Below are 500 nucleotides of genomic sequence, written 5' to 3'. Positions count from 1 at the left end.
GTGGCGGTGGCAAGCGAGGAGCTCCTGCAGGTGGTGTCAATGATGGGAGCGTGGCAGTGGTGAGCGGGGAGCTCCCACAGGTGGTGTCGGTGATGGGAGGGTGGCAGTGGCGAGCGAGGAGCTCCCGCAGGTGATGTCGGTGACAGGAGCGTGGCAGTGGTGAGCGGGGAGCTCCCATAGGTGGTGTCGGTGACAGGAGCGTGGCAGTGGTGAGCGAGGAGCTCCCGCAGGTGGTGTCAGTGATGGGAGCGTGGCAGTGGTGAGCGAGGAGCTCCCATAGGTGGTGTCGGTGACAGGAGTGTGGCAGTGGCAAGGAAGGAGCTCCCGCAGGTGATGACGGTGGCAGGAGCGTGGCAGTGGTGAGCGGGGAGCTCCCGCAGGTGATGTCGGTGATGAGAGCGTGGCAGTGGTGAGCAAGGAGCTCCCGCAGGTGATGTCGGTGATGAGAGCGTGGCAGTGGTGAGCGAGGAGCTCCCGCAGGGGGTGTCGGTCACGAGAGC

This window comes from Alligator sinensis, unplaced genomic scaffold, assembly GCF_000455745.1.
Source record: "Alligator sinensis unplaced genomic scaffold, ASM45574v1 scaffold527_1, whole genome shotgun sequence".
In the NCBI taxonomy this organism is placed as follows: Eukaryota; Metazoa; Chordata; order Crocodylia; family Alligatoridae; genus Alligator; species Alligator sinensis.
This window is presented reverse-complemented; position numbering follows the sequence as displayed.